Source organism: Juglans regia, chromosome 12, assembly GCF_001411555.2.
Source record: "Juglans regia cultivar Chandler chromosome 12, Walnut 2.0, whole genome shotgun sequence".
Taxonomy (NCBI): Eukaryota; Viridiplantae; Streptophyta; class Magnoliopsida; order Fagales; family Juglandaceae; genus Juglans; species Juglans regia.
Genome location: NC_049912.1, coordinates 11,945,330 through 11,954,894, shown reverse-complemented (window position 1 = coordinate 11,954,894; position 9,565 = coordinate 11,945,330). Strand labels below are relative to the sequence as shown.

General features: G+C 33.0%; 1 long non-coding RNA gene across 1 annotated transcript; it reads left to right on the top strand.

The window, feature by feature from the left end:
* Positions 1 to 4,289: 4,289 nt before the first annotated feature.
* On the top strand, positions 4,290 to 6,615 carry LOC108992451. The gene is made up of 3 exons (XR_001996324.2): positions 4,290 to 4,320; positions 5,416 to 5,454; positions 6,602 to 6,615. It is a non-coding gene; the product is annotated as an uncharacterized LOC108992451 (long non-coding RNA).
* The last annotated feature ends 2,950 nt before the right edge of the window (positions 6,616 to 9,565 follow it).

The following is a 9,565-nucleotide window of genomic DNA, read 5'->3' as shown; positions in this document are numbered from 1 at the left end:
CAATACCAATTTATATTCAGACTCTTGTTTAACAGCAATCAATACAGACCATGGCAATTTTTTTAAAAAATAAAAATAAAAAAATAAGCATTTAAGCATTTCTCATACCCATTCAATATTATAAGTCCTGTGGCCTAATTGGCATAACCTCTAGCCTCCAAAATGGAGGTCTAGAGTTCGAAACCCCCCTCCTCAACTCAATATATATATATATATATATATATATTAAGGTCGGCACAATATTTGTCTTTCTTGAAAATTCATAAAGAATCCTTTCCAATGTGGTTAAGCAAACATATTGGTTCTTTAAATATGAAGAAATACTTGGGCCTCCCATCTCTTATTACTAGATAAAAAATGATAGTTTTTCAAAGAATTATTGAAAATGTGAGCAAGAGGTTGAAAACTGGAAAATTCAATTTCTCTCACAAGCCAAAAAATAAATATTGATCAAAGCAGTTATCCAAACCATTCCTATATATACCATGAGTGTATTTTTACTACCAAAGGCATTGTGCCAAAAGCTTAACAATATAATGTCTAACTTCTGGTGGGGATCTAAAGATAACAACTCTAAACTACACTGAAAAGCTGGAATTTTATAAGTAATGGCAATAGGGCTGCTTCCATGATAAGTAATGGCAAGAGGATCTCAAGATAGCAACTCCAAACTATTTTAATGCAGCCACTAAATTTTTGTTCACATCCTACAGTAGCAAAGGCAAGAGGACTACTTTCAACTGCTTTCTTTTGCAAGGAACTTGGTTTACAAAATGTCAGGTTTGAAGGTGACTCTAATCAGGTTGTTAATGCTCTCTCAAATCAAGGCAAGCAAAATGGAAAGTTTGGATGCTTATTGGAGGATGTTCACAATATAATTACTGATACAAGATGGAAAATCAAACATGTCAAAAGACAAGCTAATAATGTAGCAAATAGACTAGCGAAAGAAGTTGTTGTACTTTGTAATGAGATAATAGACATTGACAATGTGAATCCATGTTTCTAGACCCTTGTAATGGCTGAAAGCCATCTTTCAAGCTCTATGGAATGAAAGCTATCAGTTATCTAACAAAAACATGTTTTTGTTGGAGAATCTCGGTAATTGTAATGACTAACATTTTCAATATTAATACGGAGTATTTGTTATTAAAAAAATGAAATACTTTAACTATAAAGGGATTTCATAAAAATAAATTCACAAATTGACGTAATTTGATATGGTACATCATTGTAAATTTATTCTTGTTGTAAAGTAGATCAATTAAAAAGTAGATCAACGAATAGCATGAAACATCAGTTGATAAGTTTACTCTTATAAAGTCCACTTGTGACTGTAGTACTTCTCATAAAAAATATCAAAAATCCAAATAATTCCAAAGCATGGGATTCCTAAACAAAAATAGAAACATTTAGTCTCGTTTGTTTTCTCATATGAGATGAGATAAACTAAGATAAAAATTAAAAGTTGAATAAAATATTGTTAGAATATATTTTTTTAACATTATTTTTGTTTTGAGATTTGAAAAAGTTAAATTATTTATTTTATTTTGTGCGAAAATTTAAAAAAATTGTAATGATTAGATTAGATGAGATGAGATGAGATGAAAATTTTTGTGAAAGTGAACGAGGCCGAATCATAATATGCCTTTCAATATTTGAAGAAACAACTTCTAAACTAGTGAAAGTAGTAATAGATGCACCTTCCAAAATAGAAAGGAAAATTTGCTATGTTTTTTAGTTATTTTATAAAAGTTATCTTTATTTTGAATAGAAGTTAGAAAAAAAAAAGTTATATCTCTATAATTTTTTATACAAAGTTTGAGTTTAACTTCTATTTGAAAGTCATGGTAGTGCATTAAGGCCTTGTTTGGGAACATGGGATACTCTCAAATATTCTTATAACTTCCTTTTCAAATATCACTCAAATATAAAATACTTTTCAATTTTAAATATTAAATTTTTTCATCTTTTCAATAATCATTATCCAAACACAAAACTCAATACAATTTTTCTAAACTTTCAAATAAAACACAAAAACATAATACACTTTTTTCAAATTTCAAAATAAAAATAAATTTTTAACTTTATAATATTTGTATTCAGTTATTTCTCGCTCATTTTATAAAATCCAATAAAATATTTTAACTCAAACAATTTCACTACTATTCACAAACTATTTAACTATTATTTACTAAATTTTGAGATATTCTAAACTGAACTATTAGAATAACTCCAATTCTAATATGTCCAACATTGTATTTCAATGATAAAAATTCTATGTGCGGTCACTCTTGCATACTTATTGTGCATTTTACTAATGTGGTTGACTGAGTCACTTTTCTTAATATAAAATAATTGTTTTATCACATCAATAGTATGCGCAAGGAGGTGATGTGCTCAAGGAGTACGCCAAAGTGACTATATATAGCAGAACTCTTTTAATAAATAGATCTATATTTCTCCATATATTTTAAAAATATATATATTGAGAACGATCCACCTATACATGCTTGATTGCTAGTTTAATAAAGAAAAAACCCTTCTAAAGTAATAAACCATATTTTTACTCCCGTCAAACTTTGGGAAGATTTTCTATTTCCTATTTGGACTTTTGTGTGTTTTTTTTTTTTAATATTGACTTTCTACCCTAATTCTCGTTTATTTCTAAAAAAGAAAATCCGATGCATCCTATAATTCCCTAAGATCATATCCATTTCACCTTAAAAAATAAATCTCATCGCTTTCTCTACCTCCCAATCTCTTGCTTATCGCCCTGCTTCTCAAATCAGACTCACGTAGTGAAGTTATTCTCCATAATATGCAGAGTAGAGGGAATGTACAATTTGGAAAGATAATTTTTTTCTTTCCTTTTTTCTTATCAGGAAACGAGTTTGTTACCAACACAGAATGTGTATGCCTCACCAACTGCTTTTAGAAAGTGGCCAACATGACAAGCATCTCATGTCTTCTTTCTTCAATTTGAATTCTTGGTTCCCTTTTACTTCCGACAAAAAGAAAAAGAGTTGCGTATTCTTTCTCCTTTATGTTGGTGCATAACGGATATTAACTATTTCAAGCATGGCTTTGATGTTGTATATTTACATTGTGAGAATTGTGCCGAAGTAAGGGAAGAGATCCACTTTCAAGGACGAAGGGTTAGCAAAAAAGAAGCAACTGGGCTGGCAATGTGTGGCCAAACCAAAAGTAAGGTGTGTATCATATTGTAGAAAGCTTGGCTGATACAGTACAACACCAGTTGATAAATGACTTTTCACCCTGCGTCGGGCACCAAACACTGTGCCGATCGTACAAGGGTGAGAATAAGCTAAAGATGCTGGTAGTTCTAGAAAATGATGGCTTGCAGGACAAGGGCAAGCAATGTAATACTCGAGTCTTACTATGTAGTTCCCTACGTCATTTTATTAATTCCTTAAGTTAAATATTTTGATATAAAGATTTTTATTACTTTCAATTATTTTATTTTAAGATGAATATGTTTTATTTTAAAAATATGATTTATTAAAATAAATCAAGAGTATTATTTTTAAGACTTTGAAATATTTTCCTATAAGCCTTTTAATTTTATTTATTTAGGAAATGACCCAATTAATCTCTACCATTATATTGGCAGGTGAAAAGTAACCTTGAGGTGGATAGATCTCCACCATCTATCTTTCAAGCTTATGTGATAAGCTTTGACAAAGGTAAAAGTTCCTCCCATCCCTTTTCACCTGTAGGCTTACAGTATAAGCCACAAAATCCCTTTCTTTCCTTTGACCCATCGGTCAAGGCAAATCAAAAAGAGAGAAGAAAAAAAAACTAAAAAAAAAACTAATTCTAAGGCATTCTACACTTACCCTACACCCAAGGAAAATAGAAAACTTCATCTTCTTCTCCAAGCAAGCCATAGCCAACCTTCACCTATTTCCTTCCTCTTCTCTTTCTATCTTCAAGAAAGCAAGTTCATCTCATCTCCTTCAAACTTGTGACTCCATAGTAAGGGACAAAGAAAAATATTCTCCTCTCATCCTCTCCAAGCCATACTAGTATATTCTCTCCATATTCATTTTCAGTTTTTTGCCTCAAAGCTTAGAACTCAAGCTTCATTTCACCTTTCAAAGGGTGAAATCTTGAAGATAATAGACTTTTGGTTTATTCTCTAGTGTGATTTACATGTGGGTTTCGAGTTTCACCATTTTCTTACCTATGATGTTTCAGTTTTGGGGTTTAAAACAATGATATTGTGTTGCTGTTCATCCATACGGTTGTCCTTCTATTTTCTTCCACTTGTGTTTTGAAAGGGGCTAAGAGCTTAAGGTAAAAATTCTAATTTGACTTATTTATTTTTAATGTGATTTTGCAAGCTCACTAATTTGTTTTAGCTTGTGTTTTTATGTAGTTAATTTCCTATATTACAAATAAATATGTATGTCCTATTTTTGGCCCAAACCGAATGGTATTATAGTTGTTTTGCTATGCATTTCCCTATATTTTGAAAATACTAAATCGTTATTAAACTTGGTTTAATCATGGGTGATGATTAAAGTGGTTTTAAATTATATATGTTAGTATCATGTGCCTTGTGTTGAGATTTGGTTGGTAATCTATTTTTAGGATACTAGAGGTTTGGTTTAAAGGTCTTGCTTGGTTCTATAATTTTACATTTTGCTTTTAAAAGGTATTAAGTGAGTAAATCATAAGCTTAAGTGTTTAAAGGTTTTAAAGTTTCTTAATGGGTAACTTTGATATACTTTATGCTACTTTAATTTTAATGGGAGGTTTTATTTAAACTAATTAAAATATTGTTTCAGTGAATAGGTTATAGCTTAGTTAGTTTAGATATAAGAGATTGTTTGTGCAGGATATATTATGATATGCAAAGTTGTCCAAGTACCCCTAAGCTCATGTCACGTCATGTCTTGATGTAAAAATAGCCTATTTATGTTGTCCCTCGTTTGGTTAAATTCTATCTAACCCAAGAGTCCAAAATAATGATAAGCTATCATTTTTATAATGAGGGACTACAAGTTGATTTAAAGGGCATGTTTCCTAAGCTTGTTTAACCTATTTGAGATGCCTAAATCTATTTTAAAGCCCATTGTTGAGAATTTCTAGATTTTATCTCCTAATATTCACAACCCAAAGTGAGCTTGAACTAAAGAAACCTTACTTGAAGCCTATGAATTTTTAATTACTTTTCATGTAAGCTTTTAAAAATAACCTCTCCATAGACAGCTAGCATGTCTTAAATTTAAGTTATTTCTCTTGTAAGTTGAGGTAAGGAGTAGTCATTTGGGTTAATGTTAAGCATAGAAGAGACGTTAGATTGTAATATCGTGGTTTTCTCTTTTAAAGGGAGGGCTAAAGAATATTGTACAAGTATTAACACGCTTATGCTATTTATTGGAATAGGAATATTAATGATGGAAGTATCGAGGAGCATAGAGGTAAGTAGTTTTGACCATGCTTCTTACACCAAATTCTCTTTATAAAAGAATGTCTCTCTTATTGCAAATGTTCTTCCAAAGAAAAGAGCAAATGCATATAGTATGTACAAGCCCTTTCTTGATAGCCCCGGTTAAGCACCCTATCGATTATAATTGTGTGTATGAGTATAAGTTAATGCATGCACGTAGGTTCTAAGTCATGAGATTTCCATAATGCTCTCTTAATAAACTTATTGATTAATCCTATATGTAGTATAACATGGAAATATATCTTGTTCATAAAAATGTATGTGCATCGGAGTAAAAAAGATGATGAAAATGCTTTGATTGCAAAGGAAAGGAAAAGAATGTCTCATGCCTTATGCTTTAAGCGATGCTTTCAATGACGTGAACAACGTGTTTTAAAATTTTCCTATGAACTAATTCTTTAAATGATGCGAAGAAAATGTTTTAAGATGTCCCTATAAAATTATGTTAAATTGTCCCTATGAACTGGCACTTTATAGATGCCATGAAAAATAATGTTTAAGCTCATGCTTTTAAATTGATGTTTTTTCATGAATGCACTGTGAAATGAAAATATGATATTTAAGTTCATGCTTTTAAATGACGTTTTCCATGAATGAACTGTTCAATGAAAAGGACTGAAAGGAATGAAAGAAAGGACTGAATGAATGAATGTCTTATTGTATGAAAATACGTAACGACCATATGAACGAAAAGAATACCAAAGGAATGGGCAGATTGCAATGCCGGGTAAATAATACTGGTAGTGCAGCCAGTGCTGCCCCCTGACTGAAAGGGATTCCTAATCTGTGGCCACAGGCAGAATCCAGGTCCAAAGGAAGACCGCTAACCCCAACACACGGGGCGTAATAGTGTGTACCGGTCAATGAAAATGAAATATGAAAGTATGGTTATTTCTTAAAATGTTTATACATGAAAGCATAGTTATTTCTTAAATGTTTATGCATGAAAGTACGGCTTATCACTTAAACTGTTATGCATGAAATCATTGTCAAGAATTAGCTAAATGTTTATGTATGCATGTTTTCAAAAGAAAAGAATAGATGCCTAGTATGTTCACTGCATGGTTTACTACTTGCTGAGTATTCGACTCACTTTTATTTTAAATGTTTTAAACGTCCAAGTAATGATGAAAAGGTTGGAGAGCAAGGCATTACTGCAAAGGGAGAGGCAGACTGTAACACCCTGTATTTTAGTGTATTTTAATTGAAGGATTATTTGTTATTAATTTAAAAATTGATTCTCTTGTTTTAAATTTGTCAGATTTTAATGGGTTTATTTTTATGATTTTTAATTTGTGAAAATTAAATTTGATATGTTTTCTTAATATTAATAATTGTTATGCATTTAAATTTCTCTTTATTGTAAATTAGTATATTGTTGGGTTTAATTATTTTATTTTCATTTAATCACTATGTTTGAATTATTTTATTTAACATGCTGTTTTGAAATCTTTTTCGTTTGATCATTTTTGTAATCCAAGATGTGAGGATTGGACTTCATTTCTTTCCTCTTCATTTTTCTTTTCCCCTTTTTCTTTTCTTCCTCTTTTTCTTTTTCCCTCCATTTCTTTTCTCCTTTCTCTCTCTCCTCTCCCATGCGCTAGGCCATTCCCCCTCTCTCCCCGTGCGTTTTCCTTCCTCTCCCAGCCCGTCGTCGTGTGCCTCCGTCCGGCGACACCGCCCAGCCCACGGCCTTCCCCACCCTCCGGCGACCACCTCCCTCCAATCCCAGCTCCTCCCGCGCCGCCATTTGCTCCCACGTGCAACACTAAGCCGCAGCATTCCATGTGCTCGCGCGCCGCCGTCGCGCCACCATTTCTTCATCACTTCATCATTGACCTCCTAGCAACCCAATGCACTCAACCCCAGCTCCGATCTGCCACTGGTGAAGCACATTCATCAACATTTCCGTTTTGGACATTTTAGTCTTCAACCACCCTCTACGCCGCCACCCACGGCCAACCACCACCACTATTGGCTTCACCGACATCTCTAAGCCATTCCCTATCAATCTCGAGTCTTGGTTTGTCCCCGTTCAAAAGTGGGTTTTTGAGACCCATGACCACAGTGCATTTTGCACTATTCCGTTGTTGTGCCGCACTTCTGGCACCTCCGTGATCTTTCAAAAATTATATTATGGCATTGTAAGTATTTTTCCAAAGAACTTTTGAGATTTAAATGTATTTTCGCACTAACTCATATTTACTGTGAATTGGTTAGTTATGCCAGACTGAGTCCGAGGAGTAAGGAGGTCGGTTGGATTGGATGATGGAGTTGTTTGTATGATTGGTTTATGCTATGAGATTTGTTGGCTGTTTCAAGTTTAAATATTGGTGTTTTGAGTTTGACGTTGGTTATGGTGGATATTGGTGACTTTTACGAAGTGATGATATATTTTGGGATTAAGAGGGTTTTAAGTTTGAGGAATTAAAATATGTTATTTTAGAAGCTTAGGCTTAAATATCGAAATCTGTGATTGATTGAAAACTTTTGGAAATTATGTGATTATTTTTATAGGTGACGATTTATAGTCGACTCGACATTTTTTAGGAAAATTATGAAAAGCTAAGTTGTCCAGGTAAGCGGGGTTCCTATGCTAGATTTGCATAAAAATAAAATGGGCTGAGGTTGATTTTTGAAAATATGCATGTTTTGTTATGAAAAGAGATTTGAACTACCTCAGTTATTTGTTCTGCATTACTCATGAGATTCTGTTTAAGAATAAAGTATTTTCTGACATGACTGGTGTAGATATGAGCTATTTTGCATTTTGCTTCTAAACTGTGCAAAAGAGAGCGAATATGAAAGTTTGTGCATAAAATTACGTTTTGTGATTTTTGAAAACTTTGTTCTGTTCTGTACTCTGATATGATGTGATTTTTGAAAACTCTGTTTTGTTCTAAAGATGTTCTGTACTCTGATATGATGTAATTTCTGAAAACTTTTGGCATGACATTCTGAATCAGGATGTGGTTTGTGGATGGTGACCTATTTGACCTACCACGGGTGCTAGTAGTGGCTTCTGTTTGGGTTGGTACCAATTGTTCTGTTTCTGGTGCACCCACTTTGGAAACAAAGTGGTTTTCTGGTAGTCTTTCCTGTGTGCACACTCGGGGCTTCGAGAATAAATAAGGGAAAGATTCACATTCTGTTTATGCTTAGTTAGCTACCGAGGTTTGCAAAACCCTACCACGGGAGTTAAACATGGCCTCTGATGTGATATGATAATCTGGTACGATGGTGGTCAGTTATGCTATGTCAAAAGAATTTGAACAAGAATATTTTTGAACTTTCGCTCTGATATATTTGATAACATGTTTGACTCTACATTCTGAAAATAAAGTATTTTGTTTTGCATTTTAAAATCTGTAAATGCTCATGTTTGCATACTAGTATATGTTCTCTGCTTATGGAGTTGTTAATAACTCACCCCTCTCTTATCTCCAATATTTTTAGATGATTTTTGGATATTTCAGCTGATGATCAGGACTACGAAGAATTGGGTGAGATGACTTAAGAATAGTGGATTAAGAATAGAAAGCTTTCGATGAGTATTGGTGATTTTGATAATTATGTTGTTGAAATGTGAGTTTAAGTGACATGTAGAGAAGTTGGTAAGTTTTTGGATTACTGTATTGAGGATTTTATATACGAGTATGTGTGGTTATTTAAATTTGAAGTGTTTATGTTTGATTTGGAGCTTTTGGAAGTATATTAGCAATGTTGGAGTTGATTATCAGGTAACATGAGTTAACTCTCCGGACCCTCAGGGACGGGGCGTTACACAGACGCTTGGTATCTTTCCTAACTAGAACAGTTATGTTTATGGTCGAACATTCTATTTGACCTTATCTGGATTATGGGTTATGTTTATGTATAGACGTTTTATATGGAGATGGACTCTGAGAGTTTCTTATGGGTGAATGTTGAAACGAATGTCTATTAGGTATTCCCTTTATTAAATTAAAAATTTAGAGTACACGTGTGTCATGTCCCTGCCAATTGCATGTAACTAGAAAAAAGAAAAAAAAAAAAAAGAAAAGGACAGGTATGTACGTCATGATCCCGCCCTTTCCGGGGCTAGGG